Source organism: Scyliorhinus torazame, chromosome 15 (genome assembly GCF_047496885.1).
Source record: "Scyliorhinus torazame isolate Kashiwa2021f chromosome 15, sScyTor2.1, whole genome shotgun sequence".
NCBI classification, from domain to species: domain Eukaryota; kingdom Metazoa; phylum Chordata; class Chondrichthyes; order Carcharhiniformes; family Scyliorhinidae; genus Scyliorhinus; species Scyliorhinus torazame.
The window spans coordinates 38,802,038-38,815,774 of record NC_092721.1 but is presented as its reverse complement, the minus strand read 5'-3'; positions in this window follow the sequence as shown (position 1 = coordinate 38,815,774).

Here is a 13,737-nt window from a genome sequence, read left to right as displayed (position 1 = left end):
GGGGAAGGGGGTACGCATCGAGGTGCATGTACCGGTTTATGGTTTGGCTGTAATCTACAACCATCCGGTTCTTTTCCCCGGTCCTGACGACCACCACCTGAGCTCTCCGGGGACTATTGCTGGCCTCGATGATTTCCTCATCTGCAGGGCTACTGGAGCTCGGACCTGATAAAAGTCCTAACCTGGATGTTGTACCGCCTGCTTCTGGTGGCGACTGGTTTACAGTCGGCGGTGAGATTTGCGAAGAGCGGGGGAGGGTCGACTTTTAGGGTCGTGAGGCTACATACGGTGTCGTAGGTGTCCCGGACGGCAAGGTCCATATGTTGAGTGGCCGTAACGGCCTGGTAGTTGTTCGCGCAAGGACTTTGAGGTCGCGTAGGTACTCTTCCAGTGATTCCCTGGGGCGTTGGCAGCGAGTAGTGAAGAGATGCCCCGCGTATACCTCATTCACGGGCCTTACGTAGAGGTGCTCTAGCATCGCGAGGGCGTCTGCGTAAGCGGAGGGTTCCTCGAGTTGCATAGAGATTCGATGGCTCACCCGGGCGTGGAGGAGGCTCAGCTTCTGATCGTCGGAGACGGAAGGCGAGGAGGAGGCGGTGAGGTAGGCCTCGAAACAGCGGAGCCAGTGCAAAAAGATCTCTATGGCCTGCGGGTCGAGTTCCAGTTGGCCAGGTTTGAGAGCCGATTCCATAGTGGTGTTATAGTTGATTAAATTGATGGGACCATCAATTCACGCGAAACCAAGAGTAGAAGTAAACTGTGGCTTTAATCAACTAGAACAGTGCCTGCCTGCGACTGGTCTGCTAGTGAGAGCCGCCTACAGGGCTACTGCTCATTATACCTCCCCTCAAGGGGTGGAGCCAGGGGCGGAGCCCACAAGGCACCAACATGATACATTACAGGTAATACCTTACAATGGTCCATAGGTGGAGCCCACATGGGCAACAGCATGATACAGTTATATACATGGTGAATGGCGACTGCAATACGTTCACCACAAGGATATTTCAGGTAATGTGCCTCAATGACTATTGTCCTGTGGCTTTGACATCTCTATCATTATGAAGTGCTTCGGGAGGTTGGTCATGAGACACATCAACTCCATACTTCCGGATTGCCTTTATCAACTGGAGCATCCCTGGAGCATCTCAACAACAAGGATTCCTACAGTTCTGCCCACAACACCATAATCCCAGCCAAATGCATATCCAAGCTCCAAAACCTAGGACTTGGCTCCTCCCTCTGGAACTGGATTATTGACTTCCTGACCCATAGACCACAATCAGTAAGGGTAAACAACGACACCTCCTCCACAGTAATCATCAATATCCCAAGGGACGCCCCCCCCCCCCCCCACCCCGCTGCGTACGTAGCTCCTATTCACTCCTTGGACACACATGACTGTGTGGCAAAATTCGGCTCGAACCCCATCTACAAGTTTGCTGATGACAAGGCCGTAGTGGGTCGGATCTCAAACAATGATAAGTCAGAGTACAGTCGGGAGATAGAGAACCTAGTGGCATGCTGCAACAACAACAATCTCTCCCTCAATGACAGCAAAACTAAGGAGCTGGTTATCGACTTCAGAAAGCGAAGTGTTGTACACACTCCGGTCAGCATCAATGGTGCCGAGGTGGAGATGGTTGACAGCTTCAAATTTCTAGGTGTGCACATCACCAACAATCTGTCCTAGTCCACCCATGTCGACTCTACGACCAAGAAAGTACAACAGCGCCTATACTTCCTCAGGAAACTAAGAAAATTAGGCATGTCCACATTGACTCCTTGACAGATGCACCAGAGAAAGCATCCTATCTGGCTGCATCACAGCCTGGTATGGCAACTGCTCGGCCCAAGACTGCAAGAAACTTCAGAGAGTCGTGAACACCGTCCATTCCATCATGTGAACCCGTCTCGGTGCACGTGACAATAATTGGGTGAGCCCGGGGTGGACCGGCATGGTGAACTAGAGTACAGAGGATAGGTTGTGATAACGGTCTGGCATTTCCGGAAGACCAGGAAGGCCTCATCCTCACCCGGTTCTCATAGGATGAGCTTTGTTCATCAAATCACACCCTCCCGCGACAATCCCTCATTTCCCCCAATACCCCCATTCCCCACATTCTCCTCCATCCTCCCCCCATTTCCTGACACTCACAATTCCTTCCCACTCCCCACCTACCCTGTTCCACCCTCCAAGGGTCTATGAGGGGGCTGTTTAGCACTGGGCTAAATCGCTGGCTTTGAAAGCAGACCAAGGCAGGCCAGCAGCACGGTTCAATCCCCGTAACAGCCTCCCCGAACAGGTGCCGGAATGTGGCGACTAGGGGCTTTTCACAGTAACTTAATTTGAAGCCTACTTGTGACAATCAGTGATTTTCCATGAGACATCACCCCAGGGTGAGGTCACCAGTGCAGGAAATGATACAAGTGCAGCCTCAGTGGGCCGTTCCTCGCCGAAGCCAAAGAACAATGGTAGCGGCCTTACTCTCGACACTTGTTCGTTTGACTGCCTTGAGGGCCCACAGAGAGACCAGCAGTGGGATTTCTGAAAACACCATTTTCTCTGGTGCCGAGAAACATCAGGTTTTAATAAAAACGAGTCAAGCTTCAAGTTAATTCCTTTCTTTACGTGGTGGATCCAATAGCAGATGACTACCCATTGAAGCAAGGTGTACAGGAGTCCACCGTGGGCTTTGACTCCTTTCTCAAAGCCATTCATACCTATTTCATGCCAAAGAAAAATATGGCAATGGAGTGAGCAAGTTTTAACCTGCGCTTGCAACGACTTGGGAAATTGATTAAATTAATCCTCAATGACCAATATCGCCGAGCTGGTTCTTGCGAATACAGTACTCTGAAAGATGAGTCAATCCATGAACGCATGGTCGTGGGCACCGGGATGAAAGAAAAGTCTCAAATGTTCTGCAGGCAAAGATAATCTTACTTTGGATGTAGGGGTCCAGTGTGCGAGGCAGGCCGAGTTTAAAGCTTTTAAATGGGTTATAATGTGGGGCAATTCTGAGGCTCCATTTATATGTCAGGTGGACCTGTGGAAAGTGGAAAGTAAAAGGACAGGAAACTCCATGCCAGCAGCCATGCTTGCGTGGTGGCATGAAAACCCAGCCTAGTCACCAAGACGATGGAATGCTTCCAGTGTGGAAAAATTGGATACAGCAAGCTTCCTGCAAATCCAGTAATTTTAATCAAAGTCAAAGACCAGAAAGCAATCAGAAAACACATTCCTTCCAAGAAATGGAAAGTCAAGAAAAAGACAAAAATACAGAATTCCTCGAGGCCGTTAATAGGCTTCATCCAGACTCCTGCTCAATTACAGCACACTTTTCTTTCATCCCGCATACCCATGACTATGCAGTAATGGATTAGCTCATCCTTCAGAATACTGTATTTATGGTTCATTACTTGTAAAAGTGATAATGGAGCCGCTGTTAACATACTGGCAGATAATTTCGATAGGTTAAAGTGATGTCCTGTTCTGCAGATGATGATGCCCCACCAGATGCAGCAGAAAGCTCTCAGGTCCCAAGATACCGTGATGGTAGCACAATGGGTAGCACTGTTGCTTCACAGCACCAGGGATCCGGGTTCGATTTCTGGCTTGGGTCACTATTTGTGTGGAGTTTGCACTCTCTCTCCTTGTCTGTGTGGGTTTTCTCCTGGTGCTCCGGTTTCCTCCCACAGTCCAAAGATGTGCAGGTTCGGTGGTTTCGCCTTGCTAAATTGCCCTTAGTGTCCAAAAAGATTAGGTGTGGTTCCTGGGTTATGGGGATGGGGTGGAGTAGGGTGCTCTTTCCAAGGGCCGGTGCTGAGTGGGTCGATGGGCTGAGTGACCTCCTGTACTGTAAATTCTATGATTTTATGATCTGCCCTAAGGGCCGAGAATACTGAGGACTGGTTTAGCTCAGTGGGCTAGACAGCTGGTTTGTGATGCAGAACAAGGCCAGCAGCGCGGGTTCAATTCCCGTACCAGCTTACCCGAACAGGTGCCGGAATGTGGCGACTAGCGGCTTTCCACAGTAACTTCATACTTGTGACAATAAAAGGTTATTATATTGTCATTAATCCGCCAGCACTGTGACTTGGGGAGGGGAAGAGTAGGACTTGGAGTTCAGTAGAAGCTGCAGTTGTAATAAAAGGGAGTTGGAGAAATGTAATGTAAATAGTTAAAGACAAAGGCCGGATTTTCCGGCCCTGTAATGGTGGGGACTCACTGTAGAAGATTCAGCATCCTTCCCAAAAGACTTTCCATTTCTTGGAAGGAATGTGTTTTCTGATTGCTTTCTTGTCTTTGACTTTGATTAAAATTATTGGATTTGCAGGAAGCTTGCTGTATCCACTTTTTCCACACTGGAAGCATTCCATAGTTTTGGTGCCTAGGCTGGGTTTTCATGGAATTTCAGCAGGACCGGATGATCCCAGTGGCAAGCGGGACCAGGAAATCCCATCAGTCATTGATATTGAAAGTAGGATAGCATACTTGGGGGAGCTATGGTATAAAAGGTTAACAGATGGGATCTGCGAATGTATGATGTACCACTGATATAATTCCATCGTGTTAGACCCTCTTTCAAGAGTCGTTAAAACCATCACTGGGAGCAACGTGCCGACTCTGTAACCTGCTTTGATATAGTATAAATAAACATGCATTAAGCAGATGCTAGAGTATTTCTACATCTGTCCAAGATAAAGTCCCATGCCTGCAGTCCAAAGAGGAAGGACCTTTTCAGAACTCACTTGAGATGAGCCAATTTAATGCCAGGTAAAAGAATAACAATAAATTGGCATGAACCCCTCAATGGTTTGATCGAGGTATAGAGTTATATATCCAAGTTTGAAGATAGTGCTATATCACGAACCTTAATTTGTGTAGATGGGGAGCAGGAAGTTAAAAGGGGTTTAAAGAGGCTAAGGGCTGAATTTTCACTCCCACGTTCGATGCGTAGGGTTAGGGAAATCCCCAACTCCCTAAACCCAACTCGAGGGAAACTTCCCTGAATGGTCTGAGTTTTCTTCCAGAGGGTTGTTAGTAACTGAAGTTGGACCCAACGGCCCCAGAAAACAATGCAAATGCAGCTCAGGGCTGCCAAGCGTTGAGGCAGGCTGGCTAACCAACCTGTCTCAGTGCTCTGCTCCAGTAGTAATTAAAGTGGTTAGGGCCTCTAGCCACGACCCCTCACAACCACTTTTTCCCACAAATTCCCTCTGCCTAATCCATGTAAAGTCATGCCACTGCATGACCCCCCATTCAACTCCCATGGTTCATTATATCTGCCATGCCACCTCATTCCTCTCTACCCACCCATATGCCCCCATATCCTCCATGCCAACTTAGTGCCAACTCATACCAATCCACGATCCAACCGCAACCTTTGCCCTTAAAACCTCCATGCCAACATACCTTATATCTGCCATCGGCAGCCATGATGAAATGAAATCAAATAGTTCTATGTATCTATTACAGACTTCACTATATTAAACAATAATATCATTGATGGAAGCCCATTCAATAAATTTAAATCCCAGTGAGCACTCAATCCCTTATAAAAACAAACATTTGTAATCATAACTCTGCGTCAAAGACAGTTAATCCCTTTATAACCAATAGGTGCTGTCAATAAAACAGTGAACTTGAAAGCTCCCCCCCCCGCACATTGAATATGATAGTTTGTAGAAGCAGTCAATCAACACTAAGACTATAATGATAGCCTTTAGTTAAATCAAAAAATATTTCTTGAAATTGCAAGCACCAATTTTTTTTTCAACTGAGAGTCACAACAGGGGATTTAAATGACTTGACAGCTTAACAGTCCAACAGGTTTATCCACCATTTGCTCATATTATGCATACACTGTCAGCAATCCCAAATAGGTACCTGGATCCCACAAAAAAGGTAGCAGGACCTCTCCAAAGGGTACCCGAGCTCCCCAAAAGGGGACCACAACTCTCCAAAGAATTCTAGTATTGTTAGACATTTTCCTCAAATCTCTAAACTCCATGGCCCAGAAACTCAGCGTCGCAATCGCGCTCGGCGCAGGGGGCGGAGAATGGGGTGTCAGACCCGTGATCAGGTCCGATGCCTTCGCACGATTCTCTGGGGGCCCTGGTCGGGGGCCATTGAAAGAGGCCCTCGCGGTGATTCTCCACTGGCAACGGCCGAGTTCCCGCCGGCGTGGTTCACTCATGGTTCGCCCCGACGGGCACGCGGAGTGGCAGCAGCGGACACAGTCACCAGAGGGGGCCTCCAGGACAGCCAGGCTTGCGATTGGGGCCACTGATTGGCAGGCGCGCGCGATCTGGGGTGTGGTGGTCTATATTGCCGGGGCTGGCCCGCTGTGTGGGTCCGCCATGTTGCGCGGACCTGCGGCTGGAAGTGCCGAGCCCGTTTTCTCGCGGGCGTGTGGACATAGCCCTATTATCAGAGAATTCCGCCCATGTGTCCTGTGTGATGGAAAATGCAACTGAGTCATGGCAGCTAAAGCTTTATAAGTGCTGCTGCCTCTGTGAACCACGCATGTGTGAAATATCTCCGACCACCCAGGGGAAAATGCTAGGCTCCGGATCCAGGGCTGAAATTTACAGGACCCAATTCATTTTTCCAATTAAGTGGCAATTTAGATTGGCCAATCCACCTAACCTGCACATCTTTGGGTTGTGGGGGCGAAACCCACGGAAACATGGGGAGAATGTGCAATCTCCACACCGGCAGTGACCCAGAACCAGGATTGAACCTGGGACCTCGGCGCCGTGAGGCAGCAGTGCTAACCACTGCGCCACCGTGTCCCTACATTGAAAATTTCTGATAGATATTTTGTTTAATATAGCTATCAAGATATATGGAGCAAGGTAGATACAAATTGTCCATGGACTAATTCAGTGGTTCTCAATCTGTGACTCATAGAGACCTTCCAGTGACCCGCGAGGTACTATGAAAATATGAGGTGGGAGTTGGAAGCAGAGTTCGACTGCCAATGTCCAGCCCAGATTGGGCGGCTGGCTGTCTCACCTAGGCTGTGAGGACACATGGAGAAGTGCTGAAAACAGCAGGAAATTAAATAAAGTATCTGTTTACTTAAAGAAATTCTTGAAACTCCCTTTACACGCAGTTGTTTCATATTGTAGATACTATGGGCGCGATTCAGCGACTCAGTTACAGCCAGCACGGATCTGGGCGCAAGGACTGAATCACACGAGAGCCCCAAATCGGGCTTTGCGTCAGGCGACGGGGCAATTGCGAGTCACCCGATTTGCACCGGCCTTGGTGATCTGGATCTCGCCCTCGCTGTGGACTGCACCCCATTTGTTTTAATTATGGAAAGCCAGACCATATAAAGGAACATGCTGGCATGCAAAGAAAGCCACAGGTACCATGCCAACATGCCCCATATCGGTCGTCACTAAAATTGTAACCTTTTATGCAAATACAAAGGATGACACAGAAACCTAAAGGGTTTTCATATGTAATGGGGAAATGGCTCCTAGTATTCCAGAGATCCTGCTAAGGAGATTAACTTGCTCCAGGGTACATGATTACAGATAACGAGGAGAATTGAGGATTTCCCATGCGGAAGCAGGACAAATTCTAAAGTGATCGTCAAAGGACAAACCCAAGAGGATATTGAGGCACCGTTGTTGAAGATCCACTGAAAGAATGAACTCATACCCGGGCAGGTAACAGAAGATGCAATCTCAAGCTTGCCCATGCAAGGGGTCAACCTTCGGCAAAGAAATTATATGGCACGACGAACGGTATTACCCCAGGAAACACCAAAGCAGTTCTGCTTTCCAGAGAACTTTACTTCGCCAGAGAAAGTATTTTGTTCTAGAAATCACGAAAAGTTGTAATGGAACAGTGCAAAAGGCCAATGAAAATCATGAAGAAATCATGTAGTAACCTGCTAAGAAAACTACAATTAATTTTCACAGGCACAGCATGAATTCTTTCAAAAAATGGAAGATGATGAGAGGGTGAACTTTATTAAAAGTCACGATATCCTGTGCCTCCGGAATCTTAGCTGTTCATCAGAAGTAAATTTAATTTTGGAAAATGTGCAGTTTATTTGAAAGGAAACAGAGCTCATAAGTATAAAGAGCAGCGGGAGGGCTTACAGTAATTGCGTTCAACAGATTAAACATTAGATCCGAGAGCCTAGATATCACCTGGAGGAATGTATTGGAGGAAAAGGTATGGACCAAAAGTGACAAAATATTAGCAATAATAATTTAAAAGGTTGAGTTCTGGTCTCATAAGAATGACAGAAAGGATTGCAGTTTATTTGTAAAATGAGAGAGAGACCTGCAGTATGGATGTTGATCTAATTTGACTGAGCAATTTGATGCTGGAAATAGAGAAAGTGACTCCCTTTCCAACCACTCCTGAGCAATTAAAATAATGTATAATTACCCAAGACAATCAAAGAATCTGATTGCAAACTTTTATAGTAACAAATTAAGCAATTCCTGGGAGGTGTTTCAATTTGGCATTTCTTGTGTGAATCTTGCACTCATTAATGTTGCTCAGCCCCAATCACAGGATAACACCTCAATTGCACCAGTGTCACATCTTTCCACATCAACCACCCTGCCAGCTTCTGGTTGGGATTTTCACATGAATGCTAATTAATGCAGTGTGAAGAGCAGTTTTGTGCTGTGGGTTCCTGCTCACTGAGAGCTGAATTGAGGTCAACCTGATTCTCTTGAGCAGGCACCCTCACAGTGAAAGAGCAAGGAGCTGTACTCCGCTTGTGTAATAGTACGAGGTATCACTGAGGAGGCTTCTTGTATAACAAAGAGGTTTATTGGGAAAAATAATGAAGACTAAATATATGCAGGCACAGATGTATCTGAAATGGGTTTATACTCCTTAACGTCCAGGTCCACACTGCCCAGGCCCCTGCTCTCGGGGCTCCGAGCTTTTTTGCCGTTGTTCACATGTTCCCACGTGATAGGCCCCAAGTGGGTCATGTGGCCTGTGAAAGATCACCCCTTTAAGGGGCCAAGCTGCAACATCTCTAGCCCTAAAGTCCCTTGACACACATAATACAGATTATTTACAGTTAACTGTGTACAATGGGATCAATACAGTGCAGTTTTCACTGTATTGTCAGGGGACAGGTTAGGCCTGGTGGAACACTCCAGTTTCCTGACTGGTTTCTCCACCAGTGAGGCAATGTCTTTGTAAACAACGGGTTGTTGCTTTGAGGTCTCAACAGGTGCGTTGGGGGCCAATCCTTCTCCAATCCCCTCAAGAACAGTAGAAAGGGCACTTATGAACTCTCCGGTTCCCTTGTTTCAAAGTCCACAAAGGACGTTGGTAGTGCCCACCAGTACCACCTGTTCAGTCATGAGGATAAGGCCTCTCAGCTCCTTCTATGGTCTTCGTGCATCGGCACTCGTCTCCCTGGTAAGTCCACCAGGTATGAGACTAGATTTGGCCATAATGTTCCCAGGTATCCACCATGGACTAGATGCAAAGTTCCTTACAAAAATTCGGTCACCGGTTTTGAACAATCTGTTGCCTTTCACTGAATAGTGTACTTCTTTTGGGAGGCCTACCTCACCTCCACCGCAAACCACCACCGCCCCCCCCCCCCCCCCCCCCCCCCCCCCACCGCCCCCTTCGCCAAATTGGAGGAAATTTTGGTCCAACCGAGTATGAAAGTGACAGTCCATTAATAGCTCTGCTGGTGTGACCTAGTAGTAATGTGAGGGGCGGTATTGTACGAGAGGAGGAAGTTAGCTAATTCGAGGTGCAATCAACTATCTGGTTATTGTTTTCATGGCAGATTTAAAAGTTTGTAATCCTTTTTCTCCAGGCCACACAAGGCCGGATGATAAAGGACCATTCGGATATGGTGATGTCATTAGTTTGCATGAAGTGTTGGAACTGCTCCCCCATGAATGCCATGCCATTATCGGAAACCAATACCTCTGGAAGGCTGTGAATGGTGAAAATGCACCTCAAGATTTCCATGGTGGCCGCTGAGGTTGTGGACCCCCATCTCCTGGATGTCCAGCCTCGGAGTGGGCATCCACCAGTATCAAAACATTCTTCCCAGGAAGAGACCAGTGAAGTCAATGTGTAACCTTGTCCGAGGATGGTCAGGCCACTCCCATGGAGGCAAATGAACCACAGGCGGTAAGGTTTGCTGTGACTGGCAGAGGTCACACTGACAAACTAGGATCTCAGTATCTTTGTCAATACCCGGCCACCCATATACAGCTCCTGACCAACATTTTCAGCTTCGTCTGGTTAAAGTGTGCACTGTGCAGCTCCTACAACAATGGCTGTTTTGCTGGGGATAGCATGACCACCCAGGAACCTCAAAGCAATACTCTGTCTCCACAACTGAGCTCGTCTTTCCTCAGTTGGTAGGGCCTGAGCTGATCTGACTTGTCGTGGTGCCATCCACTTAGAATCATTTGGTTGATCTTCGAGAGGACCATGTCACGTTTAGTCCAGTTCTTAATATAGGTTGAGGAGACTGGCAGGGTATCCAGAAAGTTTAACGCCAGGATAATCTTTTGTGGCACAGGTAGTAGTGCCAGACTTTGGAGGAGTGGAAGCCGGCTTCGGACATCGGCATTGCAGATCTGCTTCCCCGGTCGATGTTGGGAATTATAGCTGCAGGCTGCCAATAGCAAGGCCCACCTTTGCACCCTGGCCAAAGCAATTGGCGGGATTGGTTTATCCTTATGAAGTAGCTCTTGTACTGGCTAGAGGTTGGTTACAATGGTGAACCAGTGGTCATACACATGCTGATGGAATTGTTTTAATAGCGTACATCAGAGACAGGCCCTATTTATCAATTTGTGCATACTTTTGTTCTGTGTTGGGGAATAGACAGGAGATGGGCCTGTCAGTGCTGTCCTCCATACTGTGGGACAGGGCCACCCCTATCCCATCAGTGTTACAGGTCAAAATTATTGGTTTGCCTGGGTTGGATTGGACCAACAAACTGGACGATTGGAGGGCTTATTTGACTTGATGGAAAAATTTGCTTTTGTAGGTCTTTCCAATAATAGTGTTGGTGATTTTTTAAAAGGAGATGTAGCGGCACAAACATAGTTGGCAAATTAGGGATAAACTGGCAGTCGTAATTGACCATGCCCAGAATGGTTTTTAATTATGCATGATTCTTTGATGCAGAGACTTCTTTGATGACTTTTAATTTGTCCCCTAAAGGCTACAAGCCTTTTGAATCCACCTTCAATCCCAAATACATGGGGCTGGATTCTCCGCTCCCCGACGGCAAAATCGCGTTCAGTGAAGGGGTGGAGAATCCGTTTTGGTGCCGAAATCGGGAGCGGCGCTGGTTTCTTAATTCTCCACCCCCTGAAAAGCAGCGTACGCTAGGAGCACACTGCGCCGAGCATCCACCACCTCAGGCCACTGCTTGAGGCCCACACCACGATGCTCTGTTGCCGACCGGTCGAATTCCCGACGGCATTGGTTACGTGTGCTCACATCGTCCGGGATCCTCGCGTGGCGGCTGCGGACTCAGTCTTGCAGTCGGGGGAGGGCCGATCGCCGGGCAGGGAGCGTCTTCATTCGGGGCGGGTGGAAATGTGGGCGGGTGGTCCAGAGTGTGCGAGCGGTCTGAGGGGGGGCACTACTTTGGCTGTCCAGGTCCACGGGCTGAGTCCGCCATGGAGCACGGCGCGGCCGCTGCAGGCTGTCGCCGTGCGCATGTGCAGCCTCTGAACCGTAAGTGCTGGGGGCTGTATCGGCAGCTCGAGCTGTGAACTCTATGTCGGCTCCCTTCTAGCCCCCAGCAAAACAGGAATCAGTGGTCATTTGACGCCAGTTTTCCTGGCGTAAAAGACCACCGTTTTCATGCAGGTGAGGGGACTTCGTCTCCAAAATGGAGAATCCAGCCCATGACCACACTGGCCAGAAATGTGTACTTTTCTGTTCTTAATATGGTGCCAGCATCACTGAACCTTTTAAGGACTTCTTCAAGCTGGCCAGATGCCCTTAATGTGAAGTCTCCGTCTAGGTACAGCACGCCTTTTGGGGTTCCTTGTAACAAGTTCTCCATCATCCTTTGAAATATTCCCCAAACAGATAATATCCCAAAAGGCAACTGGTATATTGGAAAAGTCCCTTGTGCATATTAATGGTCATGGATTTCCTAGTGTCATCGTCCAGCTCCAGTTGTAAATGAGTATGATTTAAATCATGACTTTGTGTGACCCCCGCTAACTTTGCATATCGTTCTTCTATCCGAGGAATCGGATACTTGTCGAGTTGGGCTGCTGGGTTTATGAGAAGTTTGTAGTCAATGCAGATTTAGACAGAATGATCAGGTTTTAAGACAGGGACAATAGGGGCAATTCAGAGAATTATACTCGTTTTATGATCCCTCGTGCTTCCTAGAATCTCAATTTGTCCTTCGCTTTCTGGTATAGAGCATAAGGGATGAGCCTAGCTCTGAAGAATTTTGGTGTGGATTCAGGGTCCTGTACATTTTTCCCTTCAGCCCTCGTATTTGGCCTAGTGTGTTTTGAAACACATTTTTGGACTTGCACAGGACTTCTTGGAAAATGCCATCTGATATCCTGATCATTTCTAGCCAGGTTAGCTTTATTATCCAATGTAACCAATCTTGCCCATGGGTCTCAGCCCTTGTCCTTTCCCAGCAATCATGGGCAATTGGTCTGACTGTTGTGGATACGACATGCCTGTCATCATGGTTTCTAAAATCTTTAAGGTTTCCCCTGTAAACGTTGCTAACTTTGCAGTTGTGCTGCTGAGACTCAGGGGTTGGACCCCTCCTTGAGGGTTCTTGGAGGTTTGTTCGCCCACCAGAGTTGCCACTCCCCTATGTGGATCTCCATCCTCAATGGTCACCCGTTGACTATAAGAACTACTTTTACAGGAGCCATCTTGCTTACTTTACCCAGATTTAACCTGCAAATCTCAGATTCCTCTTCAAGGTTTTTCTCTACTTTATGCAGTGGAGTCGGGCTGGATTCTCCGCTGGTGGGGTTCTCCGTTGTGCCGGCAGCACTCCGCATCTGGGAATTTCCCAATGGCCTGGGGCTGCACACAATGGGGAACTCCATTGGCCAGCTGGCGGGACGGAGAATCCCGCTGCCGGAGGGGGCATGCCATACAGAAAACGGATACGGCGGGACGGAGAATCCCGTCCATTGTGTGTGTGAGACACAGTAATGTGCCTGAATGTGGCCCTCCCTATTGCACTTGAAGCACACAAAATCTCTGCAATGTCACACTTTTGGGTGTGTTCTCCCCATCATCTGCAAGACTCATCGAAATTCCTGGCTAACGGCCCACTTTTCTTCCTTGCCTCTGACCATGATCCTGCTCCTGGGATCCCTGTTCAGCTTCCTCTGTGCCTGTCACTCAGGATGCTCGCATAAGTCATCCCACTCCAATGTGGATTTACCTCACCTTCCTGCACACATTGTAGCTCAGAAGCATCCTTCTCGATACATTCAGTGGCTTAAGCTATTTCTCTCGCTTTATCCAGGGTAATTTTCATTTTGGCTAACAATTTTGTACATTGATATTGTTAATGCCGCATACTAGACGGTTGCGTAGCATGCTACTTAATGTCGAGCCAAATTCGGGGTGTTCCGCCATTTGGAGAAATCTGACAAGAAAAAAAGAAGTTGTCTTTCCTGGGCCCCTGATAGCCGAATTGAATTGATAGCACTGCAGTATAATGTACGGTCTGCGGTTGAAGTGCCCTT